At 38.4% G+C, this 25,534-nt stretch overlaps 1 protein-coding gene across 1 annotated transcript in view; it reads right to left on the reverse strand.

Moving 5' to 3' along the window:
• Positions 1-25,534, reverse strand: part of LOC146000417 (uncharacterized) — a 183,863-nt gene that overhangs the window by 157,139 nt on the left and 1,190 nt on the right. The gene's annotated exons all lie outside the window — the stretch shown is intronic.

A 25,534-nucleotide genomic window follows, 5' to 3' on the forward strand; every position in this document is an offset into this window, starting at 1 on the left:
CTGTGGGTGGCAAGAACTATAAAAAAAATTACGAAGAATATGCTTCAGAATCCACCGACTTCAATTCGGCTGCTGCACATTGCGAATGCCCGACAGTGAAAGGCAATTCTTTAACCGAGCTTCACGGATAATCCGAGTTATAAATGAAAACATGGTTTGACTCGAAACCAGTGTGGAAGACAGACAGCACGTCCGCTTTCACAGAGTCCAGTCCTAGCTTTTAGCTTACTCTTCTTTTCCTTTCTCTCTCTCTCTCTCTTTCTCCCAAACAACGCAGACAAGAATGTTTCATCATCTGCCACGTTATTGTGCAGACGTTGCAAATAAATCACTGTCCGCTCGAATCACCACAATAATGTGGTTCTTTGTCTCGTGGACCCTTTTACAACCTCGAAACAAACTAGAGTAGGACGTGGCTACTTTTTTCCCCTGGAATAACATCAGAATGTAGATGTCCAGGGAAAAAAGTTTTTTTTAAGGTTTCCTTACTGGAGAGCTCACGGACATGCATCTGCCGTCGTGCAAATTAATTAGAATGAATTAATTAAAAATTTGGGAGGCTTCCGCACATATGGTCATTTTCCATTCTTTAGAGTGTACGAGGAAGTATCTTCTCATCTTAAATCCATGCCTGAAATTTTAAAAAAAAATATGTAAAAAGGCCCTCGAGAAAGGGTGAAAGACCAAAGTTGTGAGGGAATCTGCAGAGGACATAAGCAACACACTAAACATGTAAGAAAACATTAAAGTTTCCTCAGAGACGTTCTAAAAGGTCCGTGCTTCTAAAAACAATACCCTTATTAGGCTATGTACGAGCACACACAAGGTGATATTTAAATGGGGCACCCACAAAAATGGACCACACCACACAAACGTATAGAGAAAATCAAAACAAACAACTTTTCTCAGTAAAGTTTTTGTCTCTGGTGCGCATTACATGTGCTCTGTGGTGTGGGTCGTCTGTTGATAACCGAAGCAACAGAGGTTTAGTTGCCACATTATGGCTAAAATACGTACAACCACAGGACCACAGTAACAACCTAATAATGAATCAGCAGTGAACATACTGCCATTTGCCAACCATTGCATGTGTGTGCAGTGCTACAATAAACACAGGAATGTTACAGTCATCAGAGAGCTTGTTTTATAAACAACAGCAATAATCTTCGAATTCACCTCGATGTGCTACTGCTCATATCCCCGTATTTTCAACCATTTTTGTTCCTTTCTGCATAATGCCCTGAACATTACATTACAATGTTAGTTATCTTTGGAATTTTGAGTTCGGGTATTTTTGTTTTCTTTTAAATTTTGTCAACTGTTTAGTGTGTCGCAGGCAACCAGTATCAGAAGGATAAATGGATAGAATAACCTTGGATACACTTAAGCCAGATGCTAGTTTCATTCCCTGCTACTTCAGTTCTGCTACTTCCTTTTGAATATGTTGTTTTTCCACCGTTTTTTGTATCGTTGCGTTACTGGACGTGTTCCACTACGTTTTTACAACACAATGTCGTTGGTAGTATAGCATTTTTCTCAAAATATGTGACTACCCATTATGTAATTTTTTATGTGTATCTACTGATTGGATTTAATGACAGATGGATATACCTATATTTCGCCGCAATAGTTTATCAGGATGTAAGAGTGATAATCTTATTTAATATTTCTCCATGAAGCAACTACTATTGTTTATTTCAATATAAACTAACCTGGTTGGTCAGTTCCTTAATGATTCTTTCAGCAATGACAAATCGAATTGTCCGTTTCTGATTTGTCGTAAGAGGCCATATGGCAGTTGGCCGGTCGAATTTTTATGGGATTATTGAAACATCTAAAATTCTTAAGATTTACACTCAAGCTTTTTTATTGTAAATTGACATATTTATAATTATAAAGCTGTTGCCGATTTAATCAGTTAATCGAACTGATTGACCGATCAATTTTAAAATTCGATTTATCGTTTAAATGTGTTTGATCGGTTAATAGATTCCCTATACACCTTGTAGGGAAAATCTGTATGCTATTTGGTGAGGGCTTCACATTGCCTTCAGCTATAATTGAAAGGTCATTACAGTGAGCTAGTGCTTCTTGCCGTCTTTTTGTACAACACATGAGCACAACATAATTAGTTGAGATATACATGAAGAAAAATATGTGAGTTGTTCTTCGTAGAGTATGGAATTTTAAATAAAAAACCTACATTGTAGTACAGTATCTATAAAAAATAAATTAAACATATCAGTTGGGTTTGTTCCAAGTTATGAACACTTCAAAATCGATCATATATTTTTCTACAATATAGGTAGAACTGCACCTTGAACAAATTTGCTTTGTAAAGAAGCAAAATTGCGGAATGAGACGATTGTAGTACCAAGGATTGCCTTTTGCAGGAAGGGACATTGAGCATATTGACTTGTGCGAACACTTTTCTAAGGCCTTATAAACCACAGAATCTACATACCCAGTACAAGCAGAACCATCTGGCGGGGGAAGACAACTTACTCGAACAGTCAGGAACTATCGATTATTAGGCATATCGATCTTTGAGCTCGATACTTGAAAAGCAAATCGACTTTTTTCATTGGAATGTTGTCACGTATACAAACTGTCACGTACACAAACTGCATTGTTGTTGTTTGAGATAGAGGATCATAGATGGCAGCATGCAAAAAGAACGAAGTTTATATTTGATTATGCATAAAGTAGTTTAGAAAGTGGGCTAGAGATGGCAGCACTCAAGAAAACGGCTACCATTGTAAAGAGGAAAAAGGGAAAGCGCTGATGTGGTGAAATAATGATTGCAGATATTAATACTAATTATAATGAAAGAAAGAAATGAACTTAGCACAATACAGAATATAAATAAGGTGGAGAGGGTAATTAATATTCTGTAATAGCATAGCCTAAGTGATCATTATATAAAAGTAAAGAAGTCGAATTGTAATTACGATTCTGAGGCTATTACGGTTCCCACGAACTGAGAGTTTCGTGTGGTTTTTGGGTTGTTTTCCCAGGTGTAGCGCCATTTCAAGGCAGGCACCCAAGCACTTTTGGTAGGCGCATCTATTACAGCTCCAAGCGCCGGCCAGGCGGCGATCTTTAACTAACCCCTTTTCTCTTTGTCTATCTGGGAGAGAGATTTTCTTAATATTTCCTTCAATTTGTATAAGGTGATGCCAAAGAAACGAGGAAAGAGAGGAGGCAGGAAAACGAGAAAATCTATTCTAGCAAGACGAGAAAGGGAAGGAGGAGAAATCATGCAACCTCCAATCATCAACTATGATCCACTGGGTCTATTGCACGACGTTTCCAAACAAGAACGTGCATGTAAGCTGCAGAACCTAGATATATATATACCGTTCCAGGAAGTATATACAAAGATACAAAGGGAAGCGTATCTAATGATCCACGTACAAGTAAAAATCAATCCAGCCAGTATCTAAAAGGCTCATTAGCAAGACCAATGAACGAAACAAAAGATGTGAATAAAGAATAAGGAAAGAATGATGTTACATAGATGAAGAAACTGAAGTAGCATCAGGAATTTGTAAATAAGGATGTCAATATACAGTATGTAATTATAAGAAGAAGATGCTTTAGAAATTATAAGAAGAAGAAGCCTTAGTAATTACAAGAAGAAGATGCTTTAGTAATTACAAGAAGAAGAAGCCTTAGAAATTATAAGAAGAAGCCTTAGAAATTATAAGAAGAAGAAGCCTTAGTAATTACAAGAAGAAGAAGCCTTAGTAATTACAAGAAGAAGAAGCCTTAGTAATTACAAGAAGAAGAAGCTCAAAGAAGAAGATTGGCTGCAATTAATAAGAAATAAAAATAGAAGGAAAATATTGTATGAAAAGATTTCCAAAGTTATCTAGTATTTGTAGATGTTATTCAAGAATATATTACGAATTGTACCCTCCGTAGTGGGTTAAATCTATTGTTTCTTTCCATATATTCGTAGTGTTTGTCACCCTGGTCTGTACCCAGAGGTATCTCATTGTTTCTACCATGTGCTAAGCTGGCAGATGCTCACGTGAGAGGACGTGGCAATGTAATAAATACAAAAAAGGAATAATTAAAATATTGTTGCGTCTTGCCTTGGATTGTCCAAAGGAAATACCTGGTAAATATTCTAATTTATTATATATTTACTATATATTATCCTTGATTGTACTCCTTGACCTTTCCTTAACTAGCCTGTTATCTTCGCGATTAACCAAAAGTGACAGATAAGCGAAGTAAAATAAAACAAATTTAAAAATTAGCTAGGTTCACAAGATCCCACTTGTCGTCATCAGACATTTTGAATAAACACGCTTACGACTCAACCTTATATAATTCTAATAACCTTGGCCTTTCATGTAACCATCGTCCTTGTTGTAAAGGAATTGCCCGGGTAAGATATAGGCAGTTTCAGCCCAAAGGCTGCACCGTGACTTTTCCCTCAAAATCCAGTCAAGTGAAACGCAGTCTGTTCTCTGGATATTTCCTTTGTCATTTGCAACTTAATTTCCAAACAAGCAAACTCCATAAACTTTACCGAGCTAAGCCAGCACCCTGGAGGCAAATTTGTCGAGCAAATAATAACCGTTTCCACCGCATAAAAACAAAAGAGCATCGTTGTGTACGCGTTCTAGCCTCCAGGAATTAAGACGATAGCAGAGCCCTCTGTTTGGTATTGAATGAAACGTAATTAATTACCCTCTTTGCCTGCTCGCGAGAAAATAGAAGGAAGAAAACGTAGAACAAAAACCTTTGGAGGGAAATTAATCACAATTAGGCTTGCGTGTAAGGTTTTAAACAGGATCTGTTCGCTATGATTAAGTTGTCGGAAACTATTTCCAACTCCGATTGTTAGAGGGCGTTTCAGCTCGCGAGAGTCTGGTTTCACGAGGTGTTGTTCTTGTATCCTTATCTTGCGCTCGAAATGCTAAAGGTAGAATTAACACAGTATTACTGGTGTCACGAATTAAACATCGGAGGTGATGTGTGAAAATGAGAGCAGCCAAAACACAGGGTGTTTGCAAAGGAATCATACATGTTGTAAAACAATATACGTTGACTGCAAACAGTGTAGGAATTTAGAAATGTAGCTACAGTATATATACACAGAGCGCCAACTTAAGATAAATTTTGGGGAGCAAGGAAAATTTGTGGGGGGCAATATCGGCATAAACAATATACAGGTGGTGGACAAATATGAACACCCACATGAAAATAGGTCGTAATTTATGCTTGCAATACAACCACGCCACCTGGTGGCCATGAAGGTAAAGTTCAGTTTATTAGTAGCAGTCGTATGGGTTGCGTATGAACAATCTGCTACCAGTCAAACGCTATTAGGTTTGACCACTCAAGACTTTCAAAATGGCATGATCATTGAAGTGGACCTAACTGGAGACTCAGTGTCGAAAACAGCCAATCTTGTAGGGGCTGTAAGGAGCACGGTGTCAACAGTGATGACAGCCTACACAGTAAAGAAGGTAAGACATTATATTCGAAACAGAACAGCGGGTGAAAGTTGAAGCTCATCAGCAGAGATAGACGTGTGTTGAAGTTGATAGTGGATCAAAAGCACAAGACAATGGTATCTCATATACCTTCGAGATGAACTCCCATCTCCAGGACCCTGTATCAACCAAAACTATCCAACGGAAACTTCATACTGGGAATGTTCATGGTATATCGGCTATATCACAATCATTGATGACACCGCGAAAATGTTGCCGACAGCACAGAGGCTGGACACAACAGCAGTGGTGGAGACAGGTCATCTGGTGTGACGAATCTACATTCACATTATTCTAGACCCCCGGGTGTGAAGAACGGCTGCAAAAGCCTTTCATGTTGACTGTCGCCTTCCTGCTGTTAAACATAGAGGGGGTTCTGTGATGGTGTAGGGAGCGATAATCTTGGTGTGATCTTGGACCACCTACCACTCCATGGTAGGATTACAGCAGATGAATATCGCAGAATTCTTGGCGACCATCTCCATCCTGTGATCCCTGGAGAACTACTTGTGTTTGAAGACGACAATGACCCCATTCACACTCCTCGGTGATTCAAAGCATGGTTCAATGAGCACGAAGATGAAGTGGCACATCTCATCTGGCCTCCTCAGTTGCCTAATCTTAACATAATTGAATATTTGTGTAGTATTTTGGAGGCCAAAGTGCGTAATAGATTTCCACCTCCACCCACACTTTCTGAATTACAGGGTAAGGCAAAAGTCCAGCACGGACTTTTTTTTTTCCAAAACGGCTTGACGGAAGACGATGAAACTTCGGATATGGGTAATGGAGGTGGAGACACACCAGATGGGGTCAGTATGCATCATGGTGGCCATCTTGAAGCCGCCATTTTTTAACTACCTCCAGATTTTAAAATGACAAGGGTGTCATGTGGCACATCAATTGAGATGTGTGTTTCTTCAGAAACAAGAATATGCAGGCCCTTTATTTGAGTACCCCACGTCGGATGTGTTGTAATTTAAACCAAGGGTGGATGAACTTCTTTCCAATAAAGATTTTTGTGCTGTACAGGGTGTTCATATTTTTTTTGTCCACACTACCTGACAAAAAACTAGACCCTCCGGGCGAACACGTAATGGTTATATCTGCACCACCAGAGGCCACTATGCGTGGCACTCCATTCAGATGATAAGCGGGTCGTGAGGTAAGGCGGCCCATAGTATCTGTGGCAGTCGTGTTTCCTGTGTACAGTTTGGGTCGGAGGAAAGATATTAATGGCTAGCAAAAAGAAGTAATTTCATCTGGGCATTCAAAAGGACAAAGTTGTATACTGTGTGAAATGGAAGAATTTGTTGGTGTGTTATAAAGAACAGTGAAACGTGCTTTAAGTAGTGGAAGCAAACGCAGTCCACGTCTGCTGGAAGAGGTGTTGTTCAAGTATTCAAGAACAAAGAATTCCATGTCAATATTTTCATAGAAATACGAGTAGATGGTGACTTACGCCATCCTCCGAGAGGTCACTAAAGTAACACTTAGAAAGGGAAATGTAGAAGACAGAAAATGTACCTCACCTTCTTGAATTCGAGTTAGCATTGACCGCCAGGAGGAGAAAAGAACCCTTTCGTTCGATGCATCTATGTGTTGTCCTGTGAGGGGATTTAATCACGACCTGAGACCATCACCGATCCTAAAATTGCCACTTATCCGCAAGGCGACGAAAGTCAAGCAACTTATATGAAGTCTACAGTGGCGCTGTGATCTCTGAATCTTCTCAGTCGCTTTAGATGCTTTCGTCACTAGGTCCACCTTCGAGTTAACCTTTTTCTTTCTTCGCCACCTCAGCGTTTCGCTACTCTGCTGCTGCTTACAAATTGGCGGGTAAAAAGCGTTTACCAACCTCTTCACTTCCCTCCAGAAAATCGCACGGGAAAGGGGCTTTGCATATGGAACGGCACTTCGAGGGGGCTGGGAAAGACGGGGTCCCCGCATGGTAAGCTTACACACGCCAAGAGCGGGAAGAGTTCCTTTTCTTTTGCTATTTTTATCGCGGCGCTCGAGAGCTTAGAAGGGTTAAATTTTGTGATGCGGCCACTTTAAACGATTCTTCTTCTTCAAAGTACTTTCCTCTTTGACACCGATTGGTCAGCGTCAACCTTCTCGCTGAGTTTTCTTAGTGAAAAAAAAGCGGAGGATTGCAGCATCTGCTACGAACGACAAAATCAAAGTAAAGGGTAGGGGCATGGCGCCACCATAAAATTCTTCTATCCACGCTTTTAACCATCTCAATAACTTCAATAAACAAGCATTTACGCTTTATGTGCCTTATACTGAAATCGTGGGCTACTACCTTAGGATTTACATTAATATTAAATTATATCTTTATGTAGAAATAAAGAATCTTTGTGTATCATTTGGGAACAACCGCTACACTGCATTCGAACCTGTTCCCCATGTGAGGTGTTGGAAGGGATACGTAGTAAGTAGGGCTCCAGTTGATGACGTAAATGGTTAAGTCAATAAACAAATAAAAGTATTTTAAAAATGTGTGCACGTGACCTATTTTAAAAATATGTAACAACCGCCACGGAGGCCAATTTTGTTACTATTATTTATATTTTGACTATTTGTATTTATTCATTTATTGAGAAAGTTCCATATTTGCAAGTTTATGATTTGTATTGGGTATTATTCGTTTACAATGTACATATCTCTATTGAAGTTTTGCTTCTGTAATGAATCTTCAATTTAGGCTTATAACTATTAATATTTTATTTCATAATTTCTGTATAGTCTATATTTAGTTGTTTCTTATTTTTATTCTTTCGCAGTATATCTATTTCGAGTTGTAGACCTAACGTATGCCTAAACAGTACTTGCAATGTTTAGCTCATTTTATTAAATCGAAAATGGCTAGAATTATTTCTAACATCAATGCAAAAAAAGTGGTTTACAGTTTAAAATGTATACATTCATCACTAACATCAGAAATTTTAAAGAATGGACATTGTTGTACTAATTTAATGTTCGAAAAAATCATGAGATATATTTCATACTTCTGCGTACAAGAGTACGTATTTTATAATCTTAGTTTTGTTTCTTTACTTAGAATAATAGGGTTATTCTATTGGCCGTATATTTTAGGAGCAGGGTAAAGATGTAACGTACGACATCTACGTGTAAACATTGTTGCCATATCTCTATTAAGCTTGCTAACGTTACTTTACTTTAGATATTCCTACAAAATTATTGAGTTTCTTGTGTTTTTCTAAGGTAATAAGTGTGTACTATTGTCAACAAGAATAAGTTGTCAACGGATGCCTTTCGTTTCAGATATCCACGCCGTTGCAAATAATAAGGTCTCGACCATTCAAAAACGTTAGATTCATATTCCATACGTACGTATGGTGGACCGTACGCTAAATATACGGTTACGAAAGTTTACTCCACGTAAAGAAAATACTAGTGAACACAAAAAGACACTTTTTACCAGAAAACTGGGCAAAACATTCCTAAGACTAATAAACAATTGTCGACCTGCACACAAACACAAACTACAACATTTAGTAAAGAAACAAAGCATTCAAAAACTAATGAACCAAATTCCGCAATTAAAAAATATTTGTTCTATTCCTACAAGGTCGATACTGTACTTTACAACGCGAATTTCCAAATTTTAATTTTCAAGCTCGATAACAATGCCTTCAATATCACAACACACACACACATTATATATATATATATATATATATATATATATATATATATATATATATATATATATATATATGCAGTGGCAGCGATTGGGTTCCAAAACCGGGAGGGGGGAGGGGGGGCAAGATGTCAAAACTGAAGGGGCAAAGACAGTATATTTCCCTTTGTAGATAAGGTTTAGCATAGTGCAGGGGCAAAATTGGCGAAAAGTTGGGGGAACAGCCTCCCTCACCCCCCTAATCGCCGTCACTGTGTGTGTGTGTGTGTGTGTGTGTGTGTGTGTGGGTGTGTGTGTGTGGTGTGTGTGTGTGTGTGTGTATGTGTGTGTGTGTGTGTGTGTGTGCATATATATAGAAAATTCATTTCTCTAAATATTGCTCTCTAGTCTGGTTCACTTTTTCCTAGCTAAAGTTCGTATTACAGGGTTACCTCATTATTCAATATTTCAACAATGCATCTTTTGTCCTCCTAAAATTACACCCTATCAGCGTCGTTTGTTGAATGACTTCAGTTATCTTAAAATTTGAAATTGGAAAAACGCATTGCAACGCACTTCAGGAACTGCCTATGCGCACAGCACGTAACACAAACCTGGTTTACACTGAAAAACCTAAACTTGGAAATATAAAAAAGATCTCCCTTCTACAGATCTCCAACCCAATATAACGAGCTCTCCAAAAGTTTTGATATATTTTGTCGGAGCCGATCTTTATGGCGGAGTGGTTAGAGCAGTGCGCTACGATGCCAGGAGTCTAGGCTGGGCATGGGTGTTCTTTGTGAGTTTCCCTTCATCGATTTCATAACTCATCCTCATTTTCGCGATTAGCCAAAAGTAGAAGAAAAGCGAAGAAAAATAAATCAAATCAATCAATTTTCCTCAGAGTATGCCTTTCAGTCTTCCATTAGAACAAATGGTAGTAATATCAAACAGTGACATCTTTGACTTACTTTTGTTCATATTTTTATTGTTGACTATTTTAGTTGAAAATAGTTACTTGTGTCGTGTCTGGAATGTTCTCAATAAATAAAGAAATAAATGCAAGTGCACGGTCCATTCATTTTACACGCGTGTACTATTTTGATGTGTTGAGAGTTCGGCAACACTGAGCAGCTAGTTGCAAGGTAACTTAATATATAAGGTACCGCCATCCTAAGATTACCGATCATGCACGAGTGTGTGATATTCAAGGCCACAAGCACATGTTTCTTTCTTTCTTTCATTCTATTTCAACTTACGTATCACCGCCTCTCACCACCCACACACACAAATATATTAATAATATAAATGGTGTGACTGATTCCAATGCATCCAACAATTCTAATGCCCGTGTGCACGAACGAAGATCAATTAAACTCAGATCGGGAAAGGATCACTGGAAAATTCCATTGCAAGAAGACGGTTCAACACTTGATCGCGATCTAGGAACATCAAAACGAGTTTATCTTCTGATCGGCCATTCGCCACCGTTTTGGTGTCTGATCCTGGTTCACGATACTGACGCTTCGACTGCAGGCAGTTGTTTTTTTAATATAAAAAACAGCGGAAAGTGATATCGAGGGCGTGCAAACGCTAGAGATGTTGGTTGTACAATGCGGATAATTCGAGAAATGTGTAAAGTAAACTAAAAACTTCCAAAATAATAATAATAATTTGTGGTTCTGTGGTGCAAAGTCGAAATGTTTCTAAATACTGTACTTTCTATCCCAGAACACAAAACATGTGCAAGTGCAAGGTAAATTAGAACAGAGCAATGTTACGATATTGCTACGTGGTGTTGGAAACATGATTGTATAAATTTACTAAAATACATGTTACTGGCTATTTACACGACACGACGATATAAATATATAACAATTAAGAAATGAAAAATTCAAATACTTACCACAATACAGTAATAATAATAATAATATATCTTTATTGAGCGGGCGAGGTTCAGCGTACGCTGTTCTCTCGCGAATACATTTCCTAAGGCATTGAAGTCCCGTAGAAGAAGGTTCCATGCTTTCTCCTTATCCTTTTGTCTTGTGCCGTCAGTTCTTTTTTAAGATTATTATTTCTTTGCACTCTACTACATCCTTGTACTCGTCGACAAGGTTGATCAGTACATTTCTCAAATTCAGATAAATTTGCGGCCCGAATTACTTTCTTCTCTTACACGTTGATACTTTAATACATCACACTACTGGGTGGGGTTCTTGATTGTCATTTGTTTTAGCCAACCAATCAGGTATAGCCTTACAAATTAATCTCGGATCATTTGAACGGAATCTCGTGAACGTCGTTTTTCGTTGGTGCAATGCAAATCTTTAAACCAAGTTCATTTAGAGTGGATTAAAATTGATCTCGTTCATCTGAACTTCGAAAGAATCGGCGTTGGTGCACGCGGCCATAATTCAATTAAATTAAACGCTGTATATATATTTAAAATATTTAATATAAACTGCGGAGTTTCCATTTGCCACTTCACATGCTCAGACTTGAAATACATCTACAATCACAATTCGCAAATGTTACGGTTTATATTCTGATTACAAAGCGACAACGGTACTACTGCACCATCGGTATTACCTATTCGTGTAATAATAATATGATATTAATTTATGTATTGTAATTAGTATTAATTTTATTTAATATAATTATTTTAATTTAAACATTATTATTCCTGAGACATTTGGTTCGGACCCCCTCCCCCCGAAACATATTCCTAGATACGTGCCTGTGTTCTTCATAGTTTTCTAAGGAACTCGGTAACATTGTGGCTTTCTAACCAATGGCCCTACACACATTATATTTTCTCGGTGATGAAACATTTGGGTAGGATTCCTGAATAAAGCGACTGAAGCGACTCGAACATATGACAGTATCATTAAATTAATTCATAACTAAACTTATCGTTGTTAAAGGCGTCTTTCTTAATCATATTTTCTTCTTTTTGCGTTGCAATCTTTCACTATTGCTAATCGCGACGATGAGGATGAATGATAATTACAGGAAATTTATGATGGGCACACACAAAGGAACGCCCATGAGGACCTGAATTCGAACCCGAAAATCAGATAACGAGATCGTAATTCTTCCAGTCAATGCTCTCGTCCACCCGATCGTCTAACGTTTTGTTCGTTAATATAATTTTAAAAGGCTTCTACTTCTAATTTAGCGCATACGGGTTTAAAGTTGCTTGAAAAAAGCCTCCTCGCCAGGATTCGAACCAGAGATCGTTTAAGGAATGAACGAAGCAGCACATAAAATTATAGTTTTGCCCCATTCAGCAGCAAATTCCTATTGGCCCTTTGCTGTAGTTACATCAAAACAAATTCAGCTGTTGAAATTAACTTTCTTCCCTACTTCCACCTGCCAAGATAAAACCGTAACAAGGAAAGTTTCAAGTAGTATCTCTAAAATCTAAGTTGTGCTCTTTACCTTCTGCGAATACAGTTTCTTTCCAGCGAATAATCCACAGAAGTACGTGTAATTCCAATTCGGATACCAGCAAGATAGTCAGACAAAGCGATTTGTTTTAATTATTACAAACGATTGATGACTGCAAGTAAAACTTGTACAAATTGTTGCAGAAACACGATAACTTACTGGTTTCGATGGAGAAAAGCCTTGCTTGGCCTTGTTCCCTAGACGCCCATTCATACAAGCACACACATCCCACTACCGTCGAGGTGGACGTAGTTCACGTAACGAACGCCTGATGGCACCACCTACCAGACTGGATGACGTCAGGCAGATGTGCGTCGAACAATTCTTTGTCTCCGTTGGAGTATTCATTAACTCGCGAATATAAACAATTTAATGACTTTATCTTATATATTAAGCTTCATATTAATTAATACGCATTGGTACTTTGAATATTGTGTAGTTGAGGGGCTTAAAAGGGGTCAACCTTCCCAAATGTCATCGTATTTGGTGCATTAGCGCCACTTCTGTTCCACTTTTGGTTAATCGCGACGACAAGGGTGAGTGATGAATATATAAAATTGATAAAGGGACACCCGCAAAGAAAACCCATGTCCATGCCGTGACTGGAACCCAGGAATTTGGCTGGTGAGATTCAAAGTCGACCACTGAACGTGCTCGGGGAATAGGAGGGGAATGATTCATTCATTCATTAAATTCCTTTATTTTACTTCGCTTTTTGTGCCACTTTCGGCTAATTTGCGAAGATGAGGATGAGTGATGACATAATGAAATTGATGAATGGACACTCACAAACATCCATGCCCACTCCGTCACGGGGGCCGGCTAGGGGGGAGGGGGAATGAAAATGTCATCACCTGACAATAACATTGTACATACCTAACACAACATGACGGATTCATGTACAAAGAATATCTAAATATGAATTAAAATGCACTAAATGGCAATGTATTTTACAAATATATATACCCATACATATGCGTATGTATGTATGTATCATAGGCGTGCGCACGGGGGGGCAAGGGGGGAAATTGCCCCCTCCTAATCCCAGACGTTCGCAGATTATTTCACGAAGGGACAAGCAAGGTATTTTTCCATGGGGCATTTTACCCCTATAATAGTGTTGTCCCCTCAAAAAACACCACTTGACTTTGAAATTATGTCATTCCCGCATCTCCATTACATAATAATTATTGTAAATTACTATGACTGAAATCAAATTATACGTGTGAAATATATACTTTTAGGTTGGCATTAGTTTTCGAAGAGGGAGGTGTGCCCATCCTTGCCCCCCCCCCTCCTTCCAGACGTCCCATGCCCCTGTATTATTATACTTTCACCTAGAATTTTAGTGTAGAGGAACCATATTGCTGTTATTAAACGATATTATACTCTTAAAGAAAATGAAGTATTTTCAAGCCGATGAAAGTCCAAAGCAACTACGGGGAAATGAGGTGCAGTGGCGCAACCACAAGGGGTATTGTCCCCTCCCCCCAACCTTGGACGGAAATCAATTCTAGGGGAACAAACATTGAAGTACAAAGCAAGACTAGCAGAATCTAAGAGTAGCAGGACAAAAGGTACTCAAGATGGAATTAGTTTTCACGTCTTTCTTGCATTATTTCTTCCAGACGGCCAAAAGCACCCGCAGAGGGGCAATTGCCCCCTCGACTTGAAATATTATACAAATAAAAATGCATTTCGTAAAACTTTCTTGCTCGCTTCGCTCGCAATATTTCCATTTCTTAAAGACTTGCCAAGTTCAGAGCCGTAGCTAGGTGGCTGGAGTTGTCCCTGGACACGGAACAATCTGATTGAGAAGAATTCTAAAAGAGAATGCCATGGCGTCCCATGAATTCTTTTGCGCCATATTAAATCAATACTGTTTTCAATTTGCAAAAATTTAGATCGAAAAATTTTCTTGCTCGCTTCGCTCAAAATTTGTTTTCTGTATTGCATTGTAAATTACCAGAGAGAGAAGTAAGAACAACTAAGTAATTCAGGCATTTGCTGCTATATCACTTTAGTTTTGAGGAAAAGGAGTGCGCAAAGTTCAGAGACAATTTATATCATTTTTGCTGTAGATTTGTTATGGCGAGGATGAATTAATTATGCAATGTATAATATATACATACATATGCGCACGCACACACATACGCCCATCAATGCATTAAAACTAAAACAGTGAGAGAAAAAATGAGTTTTTTCTTTCCCGTCCCGACTGAACTTTCAAGGCTTTTGCCCCCCCTCCTAATCAGAGGGTCTGCACACGCCTATGGTATGTATGTATGTATGCATGCATGCATGTATTATAAGTAAGCATCATAAATAGCATTAAGGCGGAAAACAAGACAAAGTGAACTTAATTTTTAAGTTTCTGTAAAACTTTTCCCCCAAAATATGCACTTAAATTTGTATTTATGTGAACTATAAAACAAATTTACATAAACTGAAGTGTATTTCTACGTTTGAAGGAAATTACATTTTATTGTTGGAGAAACCATCTATTCCCTTCGTATACTATACTCAGTTATTGAATGCTAGTATTTCTAAGGCACAAATGCGGAAACGACACTAATTGTCATTGCAAATAAATATCAACACTCCGAAAAAATGTAAACAAGCAAACTAATGTCGTACGAATACAAAATAATTTTCTTCTAGATTGTTGAAAGGAAGCGTACCTCCTGCACCCCACGGGATGTCTTCGAAGACAACCTAACGAGCAAAGTACTTGCGAAAACATCTTAATTGGTTGGTATTGATACGAATAATAATTTCATCTTATCTTTGGCAATGCTAATAAATAAGATCATACCATCTTAATAGCTCCAGTAATAATATAAGAGTTTGAAATTTTGTGTTACAATATTTGAAAATGTTAGAAAATATTTGTAGGGCACATAATCAAGTTCTCGGCTCGCTGTGCATACGGCAAAGGTAGGCTATAAGAGCACTCTCATCATAATATTTACTTACATCGAAGGGTGGGGGGAGTATCTCAGCTTGAGAGTAAACTTTTGCTTAGGGGAAGGGATTGGTTATTCACGAAATGCTTACGCAGATAAAAAGAATAAAGGTGTTTGAATTGACAAAATACGTTTGATTAAGCCTTTTATGTGGGCAAGAAACAACGCTAAATAAAATAGAAAACTAAAGCTAAGGTGCCCTCAGCACACAACTATATTTGGTTCCGCCCTTGGACATGTATGCGGCAAGGTTTCGAATCTTCCACTTCCTTTTGGATACGTTATTTCTTTCCAACTACTTTCCGTTGAGTTACTGGACGCGTTCCTCGTTACGTTTAACAACACATAATGTGATTGGTAGTTTTAAATTTTTCCGAAGAATATGTGGTTTCCTTGCAACACTGCACACGCTGTTTCACGAGGGGCGGCGGAATAACCGCGAAACGAACTAAGCGCGAAAGAGCACAACCGCGAAACGCAACACAGGAATAAGAGCGAAACGGAACAAGCGCGAACGGAATAAACGCGAAGGAACAAGCGCGAAAAGTTTAAGCTCGAAATGGAATAAGAGCGAAAGGAACAACCGCGAAACGTATTAATCGCGAAACCAAAATTGAACACCGGAATAAGCGCGAAAGGGATTAATAGCGAAACGAAAATTGAACACCGGAATAAGCGCGAAAGGAACAGCCGCGAACGGGATTAATCGCGAAACCAAAATTGAACACAGGAATAAGAACGAAAGGAACAACCGCGAAACGGATTAATCGCGAAACAAAAATTGAACACAGGAATAACGGCGAAAGGAACAGCCGCGAAAGGGATTAATCGCGAAACGAAAATTGAACACCGGAATAAGCGCGAAAGGAACAACCGCGAAAGGGATTAATCGCGAAACCAAAACTCAAAACTGGAATAAGCGCGAAAGGAACAACCGCAAACGGATTAAGCGCGAACGGAATAAGAGAGAAGGAATAAGAGCGAAAAGATAAAGCGCGAAACGGATTAAACGCGAACGGAATAACCGCGAAGGAATAAGGGCGAAAGGAAAAACCGCGAAACGGATTAACCGCGAAAATTTCACTTTCGCGCTTAATCCCTTTCGCGGTAGTTCTGGCGACCCTTTCACGACAAGAAGAAACGTCGCGGATGCAATCAAATGCAAAGTGCATCGTGAAAGAATTATTAGGAACAACAAGGATTAGGACAAGAAGACACGGAGTAATATGATCAAATAAGTCAGTGCCGATGGCTAGAAACCGCAAAGGATAGGCGGTGTGAGCCACTATAAAACAACAACAACAACAATCAAATACTATATTGGATTGCAAGGATGTAGGGTCCAAAACGAGTTTCCTTGAATTTAATGGAAATGGTTCATATGATGGGAAAAGCTTTCTGGTTTTCCATTCTCACTTAAATCCCAGAAAGAGAGCACTGAACAGAAAAAAGGGGGAAAGCCGCAGGCTAAAATGCTTTGTATTTTCTAAGAAATCATGACGCGCGCGTACACACATACAAATACCGGTGAAGGCACATAGTGGTTCGGATCCCACTTTAAACTGTGGGATTTAAATAGAATTTTTACTATAGCTATGCAACACTAACTGTTGAATTTCTGGCTCATACAAAAATTATGAGAACGCATAGACAAATTTACGGGACGTGTAAAGCTCATCTTGCGGGTATGGCCGCTACGCCACTGATTGCCACATCCACCCACGCCTCCTACCGCTATTACGGCAGCTTCTTATCTACGCTGTGCTCCTGTCCTTGACTAAAGAGATCTGCCACAGAGGGGGTGGGGGGAGGCGATAAGTTGAATGAACCGGAAATGTGCCAATTCTTTCACTCGTTCCCACTGCCATGCAGGGGCCCGCTATCGACAAGTGCGCCCTCCCCTCAAGGGGAGACTTCTAGACCAGTGATGTGCCAGACTGTAAAGTTTACAGTTTAGAAATCAATTGTCAGACAGTAGTAGTATATTTTTCAATCAGACGCGAGTGTAAGTCACATGATGTCTCTGATACTTAGCATAAAAAAATGTTCGTAATTGTAAATAATATTGATTAATTTTGTTTATTTTAGGTCGCTTTTCTGCCACTTTTGGCTAATCGCGAAGATGAGGATGATTGACGATATGATTAAAGTGATGTAGGGACATTCACTAAAACACCCGTGCACAGGCCAGGATTCGAGCCCTTGACACCTGTTGTCGTAGCGCGCTGTGCTTACCACTTCGCCACGGAGGTTGGCGGGGCACAGTTATATTGATTGAGTTGGTGTTTTAAGTCCACTTTATGCACAGTAAGGCTAATCGGGACTAGACCTACAGTTTAAAGTGGGATTCGAACCACTATGTACCTCCACCGGGTATCGAACCCGGGACCCCTACGTTACAATGCGACTACATTACCACTACGCCATCGGGGAGGCCCTTTCCTCCAATAAAAAACTGGATCATGTTATATAGCTATTTACGATATTAATGTCGAAAAATATTAGCCTTATTTTTTAAATACTTCACGTGTTAGTGTTCTAATAACATCAAAATAACAGTAATACCTTAACTCAAATTGCTGCATGATTTTGCAATATATCTATTATGCAGCAATAACTTCAATTAATTTAAATCCAACTCTTTCTAAAACAAATAGGAATACGTTTATGTAATCAGAAATAAGGTTTTTACAGGGAAACGCTGTATGACGTAGTCTTACTTCAACACAATGTTATTCAAATGCGCATTATTGTTACTGTTCCTCCTTGACGCAACAGAGTTGTTCTTAGCTTTTAGTTTAAAACAAAATTCTGCAAACAAAACTGTCCTATAGCTAAATCGTAGTTGAGATTTGTAGTGTAGCAGAATTGATATCCCCTGGTGTCTGGTTTTCAAGATGGCGCATTGGGACTAGGAGTAAGCTTAACAACAACGGAAGTAGGTCATTCAAGTTCACCTCCTCCAGAACTCTTGCTTTCAGAATCCTTGGAGAATGCCTCACTCACTCAGATACTTAAGAATTAAACGAAGCGTAATCATTTCATCAGTGACTATTTTTAAAAAGTGTCTTAAGGGATGCAAATACATGAAAATAATATACAGCATAAGAGGCAATGTAACGAGCCCTGAAAAAAAATGGCTAAAAAGAACGTCATGAAGAAAATGTTGAACATTGTATACGAGAAACACCACAGTGTTACACATTAAAATAACATATATGAAGGACAGAAGGTGTATATTGGTCGATATTATGATTATATTCCTCTTTTTAAATGTAAATTTGTTGTATTCTAAAGCAAAAAGAGCAAATACGTACATACGAACCTATTAAGCTGAAACACTTATTCCACTAGCTGACAGAACCACGTCTTAAGTCTTAGACATTGTTTAACCACTTGCACGAAATCGAACACTTCATACATTTCGGGAAACGAAGTATAATACCATTCTCGCGAATATCGTGCTGTGGTTTACTATGTACTACTTAGCATTTACGTTTCGTTGAAAATTCGTAAATACACGTACTCGATCTCGATACACGACTTTGGGGAATCAGAAACAATTGGCGCCGAAGTTCCGATAATGACCGCAGGGTGGCGCGCAGGTTATTGCGGACGCAGCAACCGAATTGCGCACACTTTAGATCCAGAATTGCGCACAAATCTCACTGACCTGTTTTTCGCACAGATTTTGATCAAACGTTGCCACTTTGATAGCTTTAAAGTCTGTGCGCAAGACTGTTTTTTTTTCTTTAAACAAGAAGGGAGAGAGAAATTAGAAAAAAAAACTCAAACTCAAAAGTTAGGTTAGGATAGGGTAATGACTGTACAACAAACCGACCATTACATTCTAGTCCACCAATCAGGTTCATCCACTATGCCTATGTAATGCTACCCTTCCAGCAAAAACACGTGTAAGTCCACACACACACACAAACAAACACAACAGAAGTGAGAAAGGCTTGAGAACATTTTACATCTGACAACATCGCCTCATTTTTTTGTGCGTAATCCTGTACATTGTGACAGCTTGTCAACGGGTTATCAGATACCACTGATAAAACCGGAAAAGTGTGAGCAATCCGGCTGTAGCCATTGCGGATGCTTATGGGTGATTAATGTTATTGCTAGGCGGAACATTAATCTTCATATAAAAATGAAATCAATAAATTATATTAGCTTATAAAAGCTATAATAATATTGAGCAGACAAAAATGAAAGCGAAACAAACAACCAGTAAATGGAATATGCAAATCAGCTCCTGGTTGATTTTATAAACGTCGCATTTAAAAGTTTAACCGTGATGTGTGTGCAAGGGGAGAAGGAAGGAAAGAGACACGAACACGTCTCCAGTTTTCCTAACGTAACAATCATATTGAAAGCAACTCGAATATTTTTTATTATTATAGAAACACGTGAGAACCAGTGGCGTGCGGTGACATTTTCCGTTGGGAAAGCAGATCCAGAAAAATTAAGAAAACCAAGAATTCATTGCTTCTACACGGTACGTTATACTGAAAGAAATTAACACTCTACCTGATACTGTTTCCTTAACGTATCTAAGGGGAAATATGAATGTCTTGGCGCAGTTGTTCATTTATTTGAACTTCATTTGGTCTGTTGTCAAACGTATGTAATCAGCAGACGATCGCGGATGATTGAAACAATTTTCACATGTTGCAATATTCACAAATCCACTTTAGGAAACAATGCCAACACTTAAGTTTTCGAACCTTTTAGCTTCCACACAACCCCTCGAACTTTCAGTAGTTTGAAAGTTGGTTGCATTTGAAGACCTCTGCTGGCACATTTCAGGAATAGCTGGAGTTGAACGTCCAATTTTACACTTTTCATTTCACAACACTCTCACACAGAAAGAAAGAAAGAAGGGAGAGAGAGAGAGAGAAATGTGCGCAAAGACAAACAAAGCAAATAGAAATTCACACGCACGAAAGACGGTAACTTTTACCTCGCAAAGCGCTTGAAGAAATTGCATGACCGCTGCCAGCCAGTTTTACCAACTCTATTTGGCGGATGTGTCTATGAACGTGTTAGCTGTCTCAATAGACCGAACGCTCTGAAACGTTTATCTTCACATAGAATATGTCATACGTGTTTCAGCAATCATATTGTTGCGATTCTCATGTGCTTTGAACGCTGCACGTGGACACTTAATCGTGCAGTTCGCAACATTGAGGACATCAGAAAACTATACCGATGGCTCTCTGGGTTTTCTTTTCAGCCCTCTATTGAAAAACAAAGTCCCCCGTCACATAACGTACCCTTCCCATTGGATCCTCAAAGTCGCGTGGTGATCTTTCTGATCGTTGCTGGCGTTGTAGCCTACAGGCTTGACAGGGTGGGTGTCGCAGATGTTTTGTCAACACGCCACAATAGGGTGTGGATGGCATCATATCGAAACCTTTGAGGCTTGCACAAGGTTCATTCTTTTGCGGTAACAGGGAAGAAATAATGAAAAGCCAAAAGTTAAAGAAATACTTTTGTAACTGTTATGCTGTGAGCCAGCACTGCTGGCCTTGCTGTACTGGAGTGCACGCCCATGGTGAGAACATAGTAGTGAGTGTGCATGGGGAAGGGGTATTTTATCGCTGTCAATAATACTTTTTAAAAAAGATTAAGCGTTTGCAGGCCCGATGAAAGTTCCAATCAACAAAGAGAAGGGAACATTTTTTCTTATGTAATTGCACATGTCAGTGACGAAGTGGGGATATTTAAAACTCTTGAACAGTCAACGGCAAAGGTAATGGTAGGCAAATTGTCCATCGTTATTTTCATTACTTTTTATTCTACATCCTGTGTTGTTTTAAGGAATGAACTTATGTTGGTGCAAAACAGGCATTTACCTCTGCTTATTGACGTATTTATATCAATTTATTATCGTTATATTGTTCAATACAGACCGAATGAAAATGGTGATGGACAATTCGCCAGACTGTTTCTTTTGCCGTTGGGTACCAACTGGACGAAGGTTAACATTGTGGAATAAAATATTTTCGTAAGCCTGCTAAAGTTCATTCTAAAGTTGGATCAACAATGTTTCATACTCTATCCAATATTTGTAAATGTATGTGCATTCAATTTGAAACTGTGTGCATAGTGAATCTTTTAGTTTAATAAGAGGAGGCGTGATTCTTTTTAGATACAACTTTCCTTTACATGAATAAAATATGAGTTCCATTTCCACGTCAGAGGAATGACGTTTAAAATTACTCCCAATATTACACTAAATATACACAGCACTGGGATTTTCAAGGGATTCGAACCCCCCCGCCCCCCCCGCTCCCATTTTGTTAGTAAATCAGTGATGTGAGCCTACGCGTAAACAACGATAGTCTACATTCCACACGTAGACTATTTTATACACGTAGATTACGTAATCTGTGTAAACAACATGGCGAAAGGTGATAACTTAGCAAAGGGCGACGTGGAATTAAAAGAAAATTATACCGCCTATCAGTTGCTGATGTGTGAGGAAAACTTTTCATACTCTTTCTTCCAAATTCGAACAATTTCTCACGTAGGAAGAAACCTAATATAGGAAATATTCTAGTGTTTTATGGAGAAAAGACCACTCTTACCTCACGACTGCCATCTGTTGTTGTTTTTTGCATACTATTTATCTTCTTCCATAGTTGATAATAGAAGAGAAGATAAATTTTGTTGTAAATAGGGTTATTTTTATTTCGTTAAGAACTAATATAGTTGAAAATGTCACTTTCCTTTCATGAAAGCCTTGAAAATTAATTTTAATGCACTTTAGATTGTCTACGTAGTCTATGTAAACTACAACCGAATGTAATCTACGCGTAGATTACGTGTAGACAACGCATGTAGACGTAAACTTATAATCTACAGCACATCACTGGTATCAATACAGGAGTGAGATGGAAGGTAGTTTTCTTTCCACGAATGAACTTTCATCAAAGCTTCTTGCTACCTAATCAGAGGGTCTGCGCACGACTATGGTTCTGAACATACTCTAATGTAAATAAATAACAGCATGTGGGTTGATAAGTGTCATACTTATGTCCCACGATACTGAAAGAACATGATTGAGTTTGATTGATTGAGTTGGTGTTTTAAGTCCACTTTATGCACAGTAAGACTAATCGGGACTGGATCTACAGTTTAAAGTGGGATCCTAACCACTATATTCCTCCACCGGGTATCGAACCCGAAACCCCATGATTACAAGGCGGCGACGGTACCACAGCGCCATCGGGGAGACCCAAGAAAAAAACATGAGAGCGCATTCTAAACAAACCACAAAATTTCACAATTTGCTATCATGTTATGCAGCAGTAACTTCAATTAATTATTGTCCATAGAAATCCAACTCATTTTAAAATCAAATAGCCACGGTGCTCTAATAGGTAAGGCGTCTCCAGGCCCGGATTTCCCAATAGGCCTCATAGGCCCGGTCCTAGAGCGGCACTTTGGTACGGGCGGCACGATTGTTTGTTTTAAATTTATAAGGAATACCTAATTCTCGGATTGCCTCTTTTTTCCTCTGGACACACGAATGGAATGACTTAATGTAGTTGTATTGTAAATATAAGAGAGATAGGCTAGCAGAGCTCGGAACTAGTTTACTAATTGAAGAACTCGGGTGTAAAACATGGTAAGTAACAAAATGCAGGTTTCGAGATATTGAAAGTTGATGTTTTAAGAAAATCTGATTTACAAATTAAAACAAATTTCTAAATTATTTACAGCAAATATGATTCACTTGTATGTTTACTATCATACAAACATGATATTTCATCAGAATTATTTTTTTCGGTGGTGCTACATGCGATTTGTTTGAGGGTTGTTCAAGGAATTGTTGTAGTTACCATGCTTTACATGCAACGATATTATCAAAATGAGTAATCAGATACCGCTTTATTCAAGCTAACTTGTGATGCAAGTTCAATAATAATATTTTGACATTAGACTTTTTATAGTAACCATAACAAGTTGTAACACAAAAATGAAAGCCTTTAATAATAATAAATTTCGAAAAACTATATTTTTTTCCAAAAACTAATTTTTTTTCGAAAAAAGAGTGTTCTTTTTTCAAAAAAAAATTGAGAAATATTTTTTCAAAAATGATTTTTTTTTCGAAAAACCGATAAACAAAAAATCGAAAAATTTCATACTCGAAAAGGCCATCCTTAGTTTAAATATCTTCGAGATAAAAAATACCCGCCCCGTGGCGGAGTGGTTAGGAAATCGCGCTACGACGCCAGGGGTCCCGGGTTCGAATCCCGGCCTGGACATGGATGTTTTAGAGTGCTTATTCATAAATTTCATCATATCATCACTCATCTCCAACTTCGCAAATAAGCCAAAAGTGACTCAAGACGCGAAGTAAAATAAAGCAAATCAATGAAGACACAATTATGACCTTGTAACTTTCTGTTGTATTTTTCTTTAACTTGACATGTTTATAAAGAATGATTTTAAATGTACACAGGGCTTAAGGTTTTTTTCAAGTTGGGACCTAATGCACTTGAGTCAACCTTTGAAAAATTGTAATTACAATAGCTTTGACAACAAAACATATATATCAGGGTACATTGAACTTTATTAGCCGGACAAAAATTCACTGTACTACTGTTACAACAATTATACAACATAATACTTTACGTGTAACTTTTGACTGAAAATTTGATTATTGTATTCTGTTTATACTTATTCCTGCAATCCTTTATAAGAGTTTAATATCGTCGCACATATTTACATAAAATAGGAAGGCCCAAGTTAAAAGTTTCATCCAAGCGAAGTAGATTTTTGGCACCCCAACTGTCCACCCTGTCTCCCCTCACCTCAACTTTCTACCCTGATCCCACTACTTTCCACCTTCGGCCAATAAAGAACATCACCGTGCTGTATATTTACGGTTTTAAAGACGATAAATAATAGCCTTGTATTTCCAATGCCTTAATGTCAAAGAACGCGTATAATATTGTAGGTTGATATCAAAATAACAGTAGTCTCTTAAATTGCTACATGATTTTTCAATATACATTGGTCATTGAGAAGTAACTTCAATTATTTTTTTCTCTACACAAATCCAACTCTTTATAAAACAAATATCCACATTTATGTAATCAGAAATAAGGGTTTGGCTGTACTAAATCGGGACGCCCTGGTCTGGTGCCGTCGAGGGGCCGGTGCCCCGGGTAATCGCTTAAGCCTCCCCCCCCCCCCCCACACACACACACGTATTGTTTTGAACGTTTGTTACGCATTGATATAAATATGTAACACTGTAACTTTCAGCCATATCAATGCAGTATGAAGTAGCACACACATGTTTACAGGTACATGAAAAAAAAATACTAATCCTGATTATTAAAGCAGAATATTTTCTTTCAACTTCAGCTTGACTTTTCCGAAAGGAAACAAATGGACTGGCTCATTCAAGAGCATGAAGACTACAGTATTCCCATGCTTCTTCCTCTATTCTCGCACATATTCATTCATAATGCGTTTTCCTTATTTCATTGTCGGTTTGAAAAAGGAAATACTGAAGTAGTAAACACACAAGCACAAGAAAGACGCTCAAACTGAAACACATTATTGTTTCTGCCCATTTCAGAGCAGAATCCTGCGTAATTTCTCACTTGTTGTGTGCGAAGTTTCTGTGTGCAAAAGTTATGCATTATGTTGAAAGTTATACAGTTATACATTGGGCCCCTTATAGGCGCGGAAGGGGGTGGGAGGAGAACAGGAGGGGCCCTCCGGTTTCGGCGGCCGTGGTGATGTGATATATACTATATATATATAACTGTTTTTTTTTCACACCTGGAAAATTAAACATCTATTACAATCATGCAGTCATAAATTTTTCCTATTAAAGATGGGTTGAAGAAACCTTCACCACTTCATTTCTCATGAAATTTTAGCCTGACTGGCAAGTTGGACACCCTAGGTGGGTGATCTAA

Source organism: Lepisma saccharinum, chromosome 16 (assembly GCF_977018435.1).
Source record: "Lepisma saccharinum chromosome 16, izLepSacc3.1, whole genome shotgun sequence".
NCBI classification, from domain to species: Eukaryota; Metazoa; Arthropoda; class Insecta; order Zygentoma; family Lepismatidae; genus Lepisma; species Lepisma saccharinum.